This window comes from Actinia tenebrosa, unplaced genomic scaffold, assembly GCF_029948245.1.
Source record: "Actinia tenebrosa isolate PJP-AT-01 unplaced genomic scaffold, QUT_ActTen_1.0 PGA_scaffold4__44_contigs__length_22323623, whole genome shotgun sequence".
NCBI classification, from domain to species: Eukaryota; Metazoa; Cnidaria; class Anthozoa; order Actiniaria; family Actiniidae; genus Actinia; species Actinia tenebrosa.
The window spans coordinates 4,074,637-4,089,086 of record NW_028292581.1 but is presented as its reverse complement, the minus strand read 5'-3'; the positions used below and the strand labels follow the sequence as shown (position 1 = coordinate 4,089,086).

General features: G+C 37.5%; 1 pseudogene; it reads right to left on the bottom strand.

Annotated features, from left to right (window-relative positions):
- Positions 1-2,116: 2,116 nt before the first annotated feature.
- LOC148906888 (uncharacterized) lies at positions 2,117-3,699 on the bottom strand (annotated as a pseudogene).
- Positions 3,700-14,450: the final 10,751 nt, after the last annotated feature.

The window sequence follows — 14,450 nt, the reverse complement described above, 5'->3', positions numbered from 1 at the left end:
GTCTCTTTTGAAGGATAAGACAAAAGATGTCATATTTCCGAAAATTGCCACAAAAATCGCAGCAAAAATCGCCGGTCATAATCATAATCCTAGTCAAATGACCGAACACATGAGATAATACCCCCTGTAATAGCTGCTAACTGTCTATTCACAATACTGAACAGATGGTTTTCTAATTTTTCTATCCTTGCATTAGTAACAGCAAGGGTTCCTTTCTGAGAATCCCAAACAATGCTATTCTCACTGAATAAATTAGCGCGGAGCAGTATAAATTAACCCGAAACACGTGCTTCGTCGCATTACCTCGCAAGACATCGGAAGGGCAAGTTCGAAATTATTTCGCCACCGTCACCAGCTTGCGAGAGAGTTATGGCCGCCCGAGATGATTTACCACCAGCCTTAGACCCACCAGCACCCGTCGGCCCAGCTGGTCAAGCCCCTGTGCAAGTTCCTGGCCCTGTTTCCTGGTCCAATTCCTGATCAAATTCCTGGTCAAATTCCCGCCGCGCACAACGAAGGTGATGGTCAAAACCCGCCAGGAGAGGTATAGTCTTTAATTTCATTCTATCAGTCCTTTAGAACGTCGGGTTCACGTGTAGTTTTGCAACTCTTGCCGCTGCAGCCGGGGTTGGGCTAGTTAGCTTATACAGTTAGAACGAACTTGAGCAAAACCGAAGTAGCGTGGCTCAGGGAGCCGAGTTTATACGCGAGAAAACGTGAGCTCTGGGAGCTAGATACGAATTAGCGTGTGGCTCAGGGAGCCGAGTTTATACGCGAGAAAAAGTGAGCTCTGGGAGCTAGATACGAATTAGCAGCGTGGCTCAGGGAGCCGAGTTTATACGCGAGAAATGACGTAAACTCTGAGAGTTAGATACGAATTAATAACGTGGCTCGAGAAGCCGAGTAAAGAAGGTAATGAATATGAACTCGGGCACATACGTGGTCTAATTCTCCAAAGTTTTAAAATTTCATTTACGTTCTCGATAGGCGATACTCCCATTTCTATAGTTGATTTTAAGCGCTTTAGGGTTCCCTTTGATTGCAACTTTATTGTGCCGTTTCTATCTCGTATTCACTTTCTTCGCTGACCAATATAGTATGGTATATACTAATTTCGGTAGTCTACACGGTGTATAAGATGCAAATGCCTTTCCACATTTTGGCGCATATTTTCACAATACACTTAATTGCGGGCCTGTTATATCACACCTTTCTTTGTCCGATTCCTTTTAAATTTCGTCTTTATTTGAAATTGAAATAAATTTGTTTGTTGAATGGTTGGATCTCTAGTGTCTCGCGCTTTATTCTCGCTCCTGGTTGACTCTAGGGGGTCCTCATACCCAGTTTTAAAACGCGCTTCGTTTTCTCTTTTTTCAGAGCGTATTTGAGCCTCTCCCCTCCTGCCTTCTTCAGACCACAGAAACCTTTGAAAGAAAATACTGTAATGTGTTTGGGGAACCCCAGCCTTTCGTTGGCCCCTTGGTCCCCCCGGAGTTGATCGTAGCCAGCCCCGCCTTAGCCGATATGAAAACGTTGCGTTTTCTAGAACCAGATAATTTCCAAGCTGGCAGTTTACACGCACACGCTTCACTTTGTCTGTTCATGTTTAGAGTGTACGAGTGTTGAGTGATGGATTAGTAAGGATTCACCGGCACAATTAGGCCTGTTTCGGCAATAAAGGACAGTTGTTGAGTGACGAGGTTTGAGTGTTGGAATGATCAATTGAGGGGTCTATGGCCAGGGACCTTTCTTCCTTACTGGAGAAGAAGTAGAGGAGCGGATCTTGCCCCATAACTTAATTACTGCGACGTGACAATGGTATTCAGTGAGGATATAGTACTATTCTCACTGAATAAATTAGCTCGGAGCAGTATGAATTAACCCGAAACACGTGCTTCGTCGCATTACCTCGCAAGACATCGGAAGGGCAAGTTCGCCCACCCCCCTCCCCTGGTGACGGTGGCGTACCTCTTTCCCCTTGCTGTTTACCTCATCACGTCGCGGATCTTGCCCCATAACTTAATTACTGCGACGTGACAATGTTATTCAGTGAGGATATAGTACTATGAATTGGACTGGGGTTATGTTTCTCTTCGTTGAACACAAAACCTGCTGATTATAAATCGACACGAATAAGTTGAGAAGCAAAATGAGCTTTGTCTAAATTGCTTTCTAAAATAAATCTGTCATCGAGATAAACAACTCAATAAAGACCCTGAGATCTCCAATGTTTAACGAACGGTCTTACTAATTTTGTAAATATGTATGGAGCTGAAGAAAGCCCAAAAGAGAGAACCGTAGAGGCAAAATAACGGATCATTCCGTCTGTAAACTTCCATGAGAATCCTAAGAATCTTTGATGGGGAGGAAAAATTTTAACGTGATGATAGCCACCATTGAGATCAAATTTGCACGCATAACCCCCCAATTGAAAATATGTAATTGCATCGATGTAATGGCATCGTACTTGGTTGTTTACTTGTAATGCTCCGGATCGTTTACATTAATAATTCTCTTCATTCATCTGCGATCCATATACACTTCAATAACAGCTCATCTACGGTTCTGAAACATTTACAATCAGTTTACAATACATTCGCTACAAACATAAGGACATTAAACGCTATATTTCTCTACATACCTCGTGGTAAATTCTCCAACACAATCTGAACGATGCCCAGAATGAAAACTTATAATGATATGCATACAGTGGTATACCGCTGACCGTGAACAGATACACGGATCTTACATGTAAAGCATATCTGTAATCCTCGAATTTAGCCTAGTTTTTTTGCATAAACTGATTGACAATCCTCAAATCTAAAATTAACCGCTTTTTCCCCAAAGACTGTATTGAAACCGATAGAGGATTAATCACATGCAAAGCATTCTTATTAAACTCGACAATTCTACCCGAAGCCAGTAATTCGCCAATAGCTTCGCCAACAAATTCACTATTTTTTAAAGCTGAGAAGTTATTCTTATTTAACGACTTAGGTGGCGAGTGTAATAATGGGAGTTTATAACCTTCTGATACAGTTTTTAAGACCCCGTTTACACGTATCCGGAATTTTTTAAACCGCAATTTTTTTTTTCGGATACGGGTTGCGTCCACACGTGTCCGGAAATTTTCGTACCCGTATCCGGAAATTTTCGAAAACGGTCTCCAGAGAGGAAATTTTCGAATGCGCTCCGAGTACGGATACGTGTGGACGGTCGTATCCTCAAATTTTTGAATACGCTGACGTAAACATGATTTTGCGCATGCTCAATAAGGAAAACTATCTGTCAAATGCACTAGGCACTAGCGTGCATCAGGGCGGATCAATAAATTTCCGGATACGTGTGGACAGTGAAAACGATTGGAATACGCTGCGCGTGGACGCGAACATTTTCGTATCCGCAAAAAAAAAACAACAATTGCGGATACAAAAATGTGCGGTTGCGTGTGGACGGGGCCTAATATGTAATGTGGAGCCCCAATGCTAACCCTTTTACATTGACACTTGCATCATCTGCTACCTGAACAATATCTTGTTTGGACTCTGAACACAAATCATCACACAAGGAGTCTAACTCAAGACTGTGACGGGTTGTTTGTATGTGAAGAGAGCCATGGGTAGGATCCTGGCTTGCCGCGCTGCCTGTGGTCTTTTGTGCTTGTATGGGGGAACTCTGCAGGTGTTGCTCCAGTGACATGTATATCCACAGGAGAAACAGATATCGTCAGGACGAAGTCTCCATACGGCCTTGGAATAAAAACACAGGGAGCAGTAAGGTTCAAAATGAAATAAGAGAATACCTATAAACATCGATGAAAAGAAGATAAACCGCCGGTGGTGGTGAATACGATAACTGGGTAACTAGAAAACGAACTAGAGTGCAAATAATATACCCGTAAAATAGATAGCTAACTAACTAATTACTAACTTTGTGCTATTGGTTGCCTAAATCTCAGTAATTAGTTAAAGAAATAGGCGAGCCGTGACAGGTAAACTAATGCACGTGTGCTACTTAAGGGCGCGCATTTTTAAATATTTTCAAACGCACTTTCAAAAACTGAAACAACATTTTATTGTACAGCTGTACATGCTTTTCCTTCGTATTATTTTACATGTTCGCATTTTCGTATCTATTTATTTGCGTATTGAGTTGTCAGTCTAGTAAACGCCCGTGCCTCACTGAATTCCTATGCCTTTTCTAATCAAGCGCTAACTATCTCCTATTTCATCCTAACTATTTCACGGGTATATTATTTGCATTTTTATTTTAGAACTAAGAGCACGTGAATTCCGATATTTGCATACACGTGATTATGAGAATGCACGTCCATTAAGTCCGCTAGAGCACTCCTTAAGAAAATACATTTTCATTCTACCTAGCCAGCTAGTCCGAATGAAAATTATTTTCTCATTCCCCGCTTATAAACAACAACAACACATCAACAAATTGGGTTAGGTTGATCGTATGATATACAACCTGGATCACAAAGAAAGCATTGATAAAAGCAAAATCAGTCAAACCTTGAAAAAGTAAGTTGTCTTGTCGCCTTCCAGATGATTGGACACCAATAGGAGAACAAGCACTCTTTTTAGCGGCTTTCTCCTGTGCCTTTTTTATTCTCTTCTCATCTGCCGAGTTCTCAGCTAAATCGTCGCTCTCGTACTCATCAACTGCCCACCAGCCCGCTTCACTTTTGTCGGCGAGTTTGATCAACTTCTGACGTCTTTCAATTGACTTTGCGGCCCGTTTCGTAGTCTTAGTAGCGGAATCTATGTTTTCAGATTCCAAATCCTCTGTCAGCGATTTTAGCTCGTCTAGAATTTCTGCGTTGAACAGAAATTGTTTGGTGTTGTCTTTTTCCCTCAACTTTTGTACCACAGCTTCTCTATGTAGCTTCTTCGTTTCTTTATCAACTGGATTCTGCGTTTTTGAACTGGTCTGAGCATTCGTGAAAGCTTCCAATCGGCTATCAAGATAGCCTTTGAACTTATCGAAGACCTTTTCAATTAACGGATTAGAGCTTTGATTCTCTGAACCCTCTTCATATCAGTAACTCGTCGCTTGACATCATCAAGAGAAGATGATAGTTGTGCTGTATACGATACCTGGATAACTAGAAAACGAACTAACTTAACCTTTTATAGAACTCCTAAGAGCACGTGAATTCCGATATTTGCATACACGTGCATATGAGAATGCACGTCCATTAAGTCCGCACGCACTCCTTAAGAAAATACATTTTCTTACGGAGCCCGATTAGTGCCATACAAATTTCGTGATTGTTTTTACTTTTCACGGCTTTTTTCTCGACTTTTTTCTCGGCTTTTTTCTCGACTTTTTTCTCGACTTTTTTCTCGACTTTTTTCTCGACTTTTTCTCGACTTTTTTCTCGACTTTTTTCTCGACTTTTTTCTCGACTTTTTTCTCGACTTTTTTTGACCGCTGAACAACAGTAGAGCAGGCTCATTCTATGCTGAGAGCATGGACAATCTGGCGAGCTGCAAATGCAAGTTCTGTATGGGGTAAAATACAGGTCAAAAATACGTGTAGTATACATGTATTGTACAATATTTACATTATTTACAATATAAGTTAAATTTAGGATAGATTTTAAAGTTATCTTATTTACTTTTAAAGCAATTTATGGGCTTGCCCCAAGATATATATGTGAACTGGTTAGCATTAAGGATAACAATTCTTATAATCTTAGGTCTTCTAAAGGTTTGCTTTTGCAGCCGCCAAGCTTTTTGACCAAAAAGACACTAGGAGACCGTGCTTTTTCGGCGGCTGCTCCGAAGTTATGGAACAATTTACCTCAAGAGATACGTAACGAGAGACATTTTAATAGATTCAAGACGTTGTTAAAGACCCACCTTTTTAGACTAGCTCTTAATTAGATTTCCTTTTACTTAATATTTACAAATTAGTTTCCCATTTGTTTTAACGTGTTGGGCCCGGTTTGGACGTGGAATTTCGCGCGTGTCGGGTCTAGTGCAGATGGACAAACTAATGTTTGGTTTGTCTGCATTGGATTCGGCGCGTGCGGGATTCGACGTCTAAACTGGACCTTAGTTATAAAATCTTTTATATACTCTTTTTGTAGTTTTTTAGAGATTTTATGCCTTGTATTTTAGTGTACCTATATGTAATGCGCAGTTGATCATATTAACATGTTAAATTGCGCAATACAAATAATAAACTATTATTATTATTATTATTATTATATTTACATTATTTATTATTAGGTATTAAAAACCCAACTACACTAAGTTTGACACAGGTATTCGGACTCAAGCACGGGAGATGGTGGTGGGGTACGTAAGTTTGACACAGGTATTCGCACTCAAGCACGGGAGATGGTGGTGGTGGGGGGGGGGGGGGGGGGTACGTATGTGAAAAGTGATTGATTTTAAGAAAAATGATGAAAAAGAAAAGATAAATGAATAGCATAAAATAAATAAATAAATATTAAGGCAGTGGGTGATTGTAACGAGTTGAGCGTACGAGACTTATATGAGTATACTCATGGATATGTATCGTAGAAAGGTAGGTAGCAATGGTACACTCATGGATATGTATCGTAGAAAGGTAGGTAGCAATGGTACAGTAAACGATAAAGTACGTCGTACAATGAATATTGAGTTAAGAATAAAAGTGTTTCGGTTGAAGGCAACGTTACGAAACATGAGTCATGTTTGTATTCCTTAAACAACGGAGCCTGCAATACCAGCTAGTAAGCGGTCAAAAAAGTCGAGAAAAAAGTCGAGAAAAAAGTCGAGAAAAAAGTCGAGAAAAAAGTCGAGAAAAAAGTCGAGAAAAAAGTCGAGAAAAAAGTCGGGAAAAAAGTCGAGAAAAAAGTCGAGAAAAAAGTCGTGAAAAAAGTCGAGGAAAGTAAAAACAATCACGAAATTTGCATGGCACTAATCTGGCTCCGTATTTTCTCGATAACGTGATTTCCCGGGCAGGTGTTGGCATCAACCATCTTTCACTGTTTATTTATAGCTATACTCTAGCTATAATTTATTCTATATAAGCTGTTATATATTTTAAATATTATAGTTGTGAGAAACTAGCCTTTCAATTAAAGTAATACCCATTTCTGTTCGAGCGTTAAAATCTTTGCTATATAGATGCCTGGCTCATTTAGGGGTTTCAATTGTCTAGTGCTTTTGCCAAAACTGACTGAAAAGTGAGATCATGCGAATTTCGTTATTCCATCTACATCTTCTTCAGAGAACTTTGTCATTTGCTGCTATCTCCATAAAAACTAATTTATTTCTAAGGCTTAAAGCTAAACTTTTTGTTTAATAACATTTTTTACCCGTTTTTTAACTTTCCCTTTTATTCATGATATCACTGTTTATTATCTTTTATTCTTGTACATATATCTCCTTTTGTAATTATCTTTCATTGTTCAATGATTTATATATAGTTTGTATTTTCGTATTCTTATTGGAGATAAGATGAGCGAGTTACAAGTTGAGTTGAGTTAGAGTTAAGATTCAATTTTGTTTCTTTTTTGCACAGAGGATCTTCTTTACTGGACTACATTCAATATTCTAGCGACTCACCTATAATAACTTATCGCTATAAAAAGAGGTTTACAAATTTTCTGTTCCCATATCACACAGCCGATTCTCCGGTCTACGGCTCTCCATTCTGACAATCATAACACAGGAAGCCCACACAATGTCTCTGGTTGTTGTTTTTAATTCAAACGTAGTTGATCGCTCAAATAACTTACTTAGTCACTGGTAAGCCAAACATCAATGCAAATTAAGCTATTAAATTCTATTTTCTTACCTCAATACTGATACACCACGCGGGGAAAAACTCGAGTGATCTTGATCCAAGGAAGTCGCTGAAAAGAGTCGTCGGAAAGAGCAAAAAAGGTGCCACACCAGGAGACAGGAAGCCCACCTCTCGCTTTTACTAAACTCATGATTTTTTTCTCTTTGCACTTTTTTCTTTTCCTTTATTTTTTTCTTCTTTTTTTTCCTTTCTCTTTTTCTTTATCTTTTTCTTCTTATCTTTCTTTCTTTTTCTTTTTTTTTTGACTGCAGCAAATAAACGGAATTTGTTTCATAGTACTTTTTCCGTTTTTATTCATGAATAAGATGACGTGGATATTGAAATAAATTTTATAAGATATAAACTATTTAAAATAACTTTTTTTAGTCTTCATACTCATATTGATTAATATAAATGACAACATATTTTTTTGGCATCTTACAAAACATTTTACAAAATCAATTGTGGTTGGGCGGGCCTCCTGTATTATAATTGTAAATATGGCGCCGGGTCGTGGACGTTGTCGATTCGGCTGGTGTGTGATAGCAGAACAATTTAATATAAAGCAAAAAAAGTGTAAAGCTCTCAGCGATAAGTTCACGTGAGATAAGTCTTGAGAATATTGAATTCAGTCCAATCAAGAAGTTTCTCTGTGCAATAGCGGAATTGCAAAACCTATGCGAAACCTGAGCACCAACTTTCGCTGAATCCTTTGGTGATCGAATGTTTTTTATCTTTTTTTGCTGTTGTCAGTGTTGTTGGCGTGTTTAAAATGTAATTTCTAGATCAAGAAATGGATTTTGTGTTAACTCAACCGTAACTCAATATTAACTCTAACTCAACTCTAGCTCAACTTAACTTGTAATTCATCCTTTAGCCAATCCCTTCTTATTGACTTGATAATGAAGTTACGTAAACGTTGAAACGTCGTCTTTTATTAAAATGTTTTTAAAATATAGTTTGTTATCGCTGAATTTCATAGTTAAATGTTTTACTAAGTCGCTACTTATACACAATTAAAATATAAAGCAATACAAATGATACGATATACGTACATTATTGTGTTATATTACGGAAAAATCAGAACATTTTTTCATTGTAGTGAGCAACAAGACAATATAAAAAAATATATATAACAAAAAAAAAAAACAAAAAAAAAACAAAAAATTCAGGGTATACAAATAAAAGGGAAAGAAAGAAGGCTTAACCTAACTAACAGACATGTGATATTTCCAAGTTAAAGTAAGCTTTCGTCACAATCGACATACATAAGAAAATCGGAAATCTCCATTTTTCGGAGTGATTTTGGTCAAAGTCATTTTGGGCTTCAAAACCCTAATAAGAACTGCTCTCTCTGTATCCTGAATAATGTTTGCTTACTTTCTTAATTTTTCAAGTTAAAAAAAGCTAAGTTTCAGATCGCTCCTAAAAATGGAATTTGCCCCCACCGGCCGGTCATCGAAAATCTCCATTTTTGGGTGATTTTCATGAATATCCTTTTAGATTTCAAAACCTAATAAGAACTGCTCTATGCGATTCCTGATTAATGTTTGGATAGTTTCCTAATGTTTCAAGTTAATAAAAGCTAAGATTCAGATCGGTTCCAAAATGAAATTTGGCCCCACCGCCCGGTCATCGAAAATCTCCATTTTTGGGTGATTTTCATGAATATCCTTTTAGATTTCAAAACCTAATAAGAACTGCTCTATGCGATTCCTGATTAATGTTTGGATAGTTTCCTAATGTTTCAAGTTAATAAAAGCTAAGATTCAGATCGGTTCCAAAATGAAATTTGGCCCCACCGCCCGGTCATCGAAAATCTCCATTTTTGGGTGATTTTGGTCAAAATCATTTTGCACTGAAAAACCTAATAAGAACTGCTCTCTGTGATTGCTGATTAATGTTTGGATAGTTTCATAATGTTTCAAGTTAAAAAAAGCTAATTTTCAGATCGGTCCCCAAAATGGAATTTGGCCCCACCGGCCGGTCATCGAAAATCTCCAGTTTTGGGTGATTTTGGTCAAAATCATTTTGGACTTGAAAACCTAATAAGAACAGCTCTCTGTGATTCCTTATCAATGTTTGGATAGTTTCCTAATGTTTCAAGTTAAAAAAAGCTAAGTTTCAGATCGGTCCCCAAAATAGAATTTGGCCCCACCGGCCGGTCATCGAAAATCTCCATTTTTGGGTAATTTTCATGAATATCCTTTTGGACTTGAAAACCTAAAAAGAACTGCTTTCTGTGATTGCTCATTAATGTTTGGATAGTTTCCTAATGTTTCAAGTTAAAAAAAGCTATTTTTCAGATCGGTCCCGAAAATGAAATTTGCCCCCACCGGCCGGTCATCTAAAATCTCCATTTTTGGGTGATTTTGGTTAAAATCATTTTCGAATTCAAAACCTTATAAGAACTGCTCTCTGCGATTCCTGATTAATGTTTGGATAGTTTCCTAATGTTTCAAGTTAAAAAAAGCTAAGTTTCAGATCGGTCCCCAAAATGGAATTGGCCCCACCGACCGGTCATCGAAAATCTCCATTTTTGGGTGATTTTGGTCAAAATCATTTTGTACTAAAAAACCTAATAAGAACTGCTCTCTGTGATTGCTGATTAATGCTTGGATAGTTTCCTAATGTTTCAAGTTAAAAAAAGCTAATTTTCAGATCGGTCCCCAAAATGGAATTTGGCCCCACCGGCCGGTCATCGAAAATCTCCAGTTTTGGGTGATTTTCATGAATATCCTTTTGGAGTTGAAAACCTAATAAGAACTGCTCTATGCGATTGCTCATTAATGTTTGGATAGTTTCCTAATGTTTCAAGTTAAAAAAAGCTATTTTTCAGATCGGTCCCAAAAATGGACTAATGTTCGAATAGTTCGCTAACGTTCGAAGTTAAAATCAGGGGAGATCGATATCACAAAAATGAAGTTGCCCCAAAAAGCCATTCATCAAGAATTTTCATCAAAAATATTTTTGAGCTAAAAACATGTGGTAGACTCTCTCTTTGTCCATTGTCTTAATGTCTTTCATGATTTGTTTGCTATTAATTCAAATGTAAAACAGAGCATATTTAGTGACCTTTTAAAAATCAGATTTTTCCTCACTACAGTTGGAAATAAAGTTTCCATTTTAGGCTTGTTTTGTGAAAAATTATTTTTGAGCTAAAAACTAAATGGCACACTGTCTGTTTGCAAGTCTCCAAATAACTGTTTTCTTTAAGGAGTGACATATTGCACTCTAGGGACACAAAGACAATCAAAGCAATACAATATGTACATAGATCATACATTGTTGTCATGTAGCTACAAAATTTTCCAATATAACAAACACTCTCATTGGTTGAAAGATGACCATGCGACACTAGCTAGATCTAAATGTATCCCAACCAGGAAATAAGTTACTTCTTTCCCGGTCGGGAAATAAGTTGCAGGTGACAATAATTGTGAAAATAAACAAGTGCAAGTGATCAGAACGTGAAAATCGCTGATGGAGTGATTTTTTGCACCAATCACAAACAACAAAGGAGGAGCAGATATTTTGCTTGAATTTTCAGTACATATTGAGCTCGAAGTGAAATAATAGAGATTTTACAGTGTTTCTACAGAGAAATTACAGACTTTCATTGAGAAAAAGGATTCAGAAAATATGAAAAAAGCGACTAAAAATGCTGTTGCTACTCTCCTCGCTTTTTGGTAGAGAAATACAAGACCGTATGTGAGTTGTATTTGTAAAATCATGGTCAGTTTTCATGCACTTAGCTTGCCAAATAAAGTTTTTATTTCGTAAACTGACTTCTCAATATTTGTCAATTGCTATATAACAAAACACTTAATGTCAAGACTACCACTTAATGTCTGTTCCGTCGGCTTCGCCTCGTGAAACATCGAGACTGACTCTCAGGAAAACAAAGCTAACTATTTCCCTTACTTGCTACCAGACATTAAGCATATATTATTTGTCACCAGAATACTGTCTATGGAACAATAACAACACTTAGATGACCACATCCATCCAATATGTGCATAGATCCTACATGGTTATATCACCTCCATACTGTCAATGAAACAATAGCAACACTAAGATGACCACACCCATCCAATATGTGCATAGATCCTACATGGTTATATATCACCTCCATACTATTAATGGATCAATAGCAACACTAAGATGACCACACCCATCCAGTATGTGCATAGTTAAGAATATATTATATAATATATAACACAGATACACTGGGACATTGTGTGGGTGTTAACTAAAAGAAGCCAAAGAAAAAGGGAAAATTTAAACAGGGAGAGGAACTTTTTAGAGGCTTTCTAAATATTGTCACCTCCTAGAAATCATGCAACATGTCATAAAAATATATCTGAACATTACCTTTACCATCTTGTGCAAGTGAAGATCAATCTATCCAGCAATCTGTTTAAGTATGACCTGTTGTTAATACAGACCTTGCTTTGTGCACTGGGATCTTGTTAATACCTAAAGGACAGACTTTGTCTTAGCACTGAGTATTCCAGATCCTATCCTAAAGAAAAAGGGAATATTTAAACAGGGAGAGGATCTTTTTATAGGCTTTCTAAAGATTGTCACCTCCTAGAAATCATGCTAGATCTGTCATAAAAATATATCTGAACATTACCTCATCATCTTGTGCAAGTGAAGATCAATCTATCCAGCAATGACCTGTTGTTAATATAGACCTTGCTTTGTGCAACTGAGATTTTCTTAATACCTAAAGGACAGAGCTTGTCTTAGCACTGAGTATTCCAGATCCTACCTCTAATTATAATATTTCTTAAATAATATGTGCAACAAAACCATGCTAACTTACATTCTAGATCAATTATATGCAGGGTGGTAAACAGGGATGTCTAGTACTGTCCTAAGGGTCCCCTGTCCCCAACATAGTACATCCCAGAGTCTCCTGGGTGTCCCCTCAAACTTCCCTTAACTGTCTCTGGATTACTCTCTTAGATTATTAGATTAGATTAGACTAGTCATGGTCATGAAAGACCCACTTAGTGCAATAACCTTTAACCATTATTATTATCATTATCATTATTATTATTATTGCTGTTGTTGTTGTTGTGGTTGTTGTTGTTGGTGTTATTATTAAGGAAATTCTTTATACTTAACTTAACTTTTGTGAATTATTAGAACTAGAACTAAATGTGAATTCAGCACTTACAGGAATAGAAAAATTATTGATTTCATTCCAAATGACTTTTCCTATTTTATAACAAGACTTGACAGATGTAATTTTGGAGGAGATTCCAACAGAGATTTTGTCATACAGGACATTTAATGACCTGGAATTATCTGCTTGCCAAGCTAAAGATTTCATATTGGTGTATCCAAACACCTTTTCTTATCTTGTGACAAGACGTGAGAGACGTAATCCTAGAGGAGACTCCAAAATAGACATACAGGCCATAATGACCTGGAATACGCTTACAGGTGTAAGCTGCTTGTCAATGCAGAAGCACTTGTATCACTATTATAAACCAGTCTGGAACAAGCAAACAAACATAATTAGTTTTAACTAGTAAGAGTTAACAGGCCTTACTCGTTCTATCTTCGTATTCCAGAAGGACTTTTACTCACGGGTAATATATCTTTAAATTTCTTCGGACATCAAATCTTCTTTGTCTTTCTTCACATCTCTTCCGTACATATATCCGAAAAATATGGAATTATTCTCAAAGAACAAAGTGTTCCTATGTCTTTTTACACCTGGGTTTTACGACATACGCATTTATTAATATCTTGAATGACTGAAGTAAAGTACAAGTAAGAGGGCATCTTCTAGCACAAATCAAAAGCACACACTATTTTAAAAAATTTACTTCATTCCTTCTAAACGTTTCGTCATTTTGTAAATTGTGTTACCCACATCTTTGGAAAAACTTTCGCGAAACCGTCGCGAACAAATCGATTGTCACTCGCCAAAGACCGACTAACAGCCGACTCCGAAAAAGGGAGCGGCGCAGGCGGGGACTTTCGGCGAGTCTGTGGCTGCGTTTACAGTATAACCGGGGAATTTTTAACCGCTCAAAAATTCAACCCGTACGAACCATCAACTTTAATCGTATAAAAAATACGTGCTGTTTACACGGAACCAGATCAAATGACGTTTTTATTTACGGCTTTCCGTACGAAAAGTTATCTGTACAAGGTGTTCACCCTACCGTACCGTAAGAAAAGGTATCCCTACGAAAAGGTATGCGGACAAGTTTTTTACACGTTGCCGATCAATTTTTTATCCATGCAAGTCAAAAATTCGACCTCGATGTTTTATGTCCCAAATTTGGACATAGTTAATATTAACTATGATTTGGACGGCTAGGTTTACGAATTTTCGTTCGGATAGCTAGCTCAGTCCCGTGTTAACGGAACCCCTAAGCGTGCAACTTTTTAGACTTGCCCCAAGTCGACCTCTCTTGTCTCCCGCTAGATTCATTTATTCAAACAACTTCTCGAAAGTCTAGCAAGTTTTCAGTGTTGAGTGTCGTTGGAAAGTGCCAGGGGAAGATATTTTGCATTCTTCATAAATAATATTTGGAAAGGTGTGAAAGTGGTCCAAAATCGATAAATACCATGGGCTATAGCCCACTCTTTCCGACTAAAAATGACCAGAAATGACCCATTTTGCATTC